Genomic DNA, 764 nt, shown 5'->3' with positions numbered 1-764 from the left:
CAAATGGGAGTTCCATTTCCAATTTTTTGAGGAACCTCCATACTGCCTCCCATAGTGGCTGCACCAGTCTGCATTCCCACCAGCAGTGCACAAGTGTTCCTTTTTCTCCACATCCTCTCCAGCACTTGTCGTTTGTTGATTTGTTGATGATGGCCATTCTGACAGGTGTGAGATGGTACCTCATTGTTGTTTTGATTTGCATCTCTCAGATGATTAGTGACTTTGAGCATGTTTTCATATGTCTCTTGGCTTTCTGAATGTCCTCTTTTGAAAGGTGTCTATTTAGATCCTTTGCCCATTTTTTGATTGGATTGTTTATCTTCTTTTTATTAAGTTGTATGAGTTCCCTATAAATTTTGGAGATTAAGCCCTTATCAGATATGACGTTGGCAAATATGTTTTCCCACGAGGTGGGTTTTCTTGTTGTTTTGTTGATGGTTTCTTTTGCTGTGCAGAAGCTTTTTATTTTGATGTAGTCCCATTTGTTCATTTTCTCTTTAGTTTCAACTGCCCTAGGAGCTGTATCAGTGAAGAAATTGTTTTGGCATATGTCTGAGATTTTGTTGCCTTTGTATTCTTCTAGAATTTTTATGGTTTCCTGTCGTACATTTAAGTCCTTTATCCATTTTGAGTTTATTCTTGTGTATGGTGTAAGTTGGTGGTCTAGTTTCATTTTCTTGCATATATCTGTCCAATTTTCCCAACACCATTTATTGAAGAGACTATCTTGGCTCCATTGTATGTTCATGCCTCCTTTGTCAAAA

Source organism: Myotis lucifugus, unplaced genomic scaffold (genome assembly GCF_000147115.1).
Source record: "Myotis lucifugus unplaced genomic scaffold, Myoluc2.0 scaffold_83, whole genome shotgun sequence".
In the NCBI taxonomy this organism is placed as follows: Eukaryota; Metazoa; Chordata; class Mammalia; order Chiroptera; family Vespertilionidae; genus Myotis; species Myotis lucifugus.
This window is presented reverse-complemented; position numbering follows the sequence as displayed.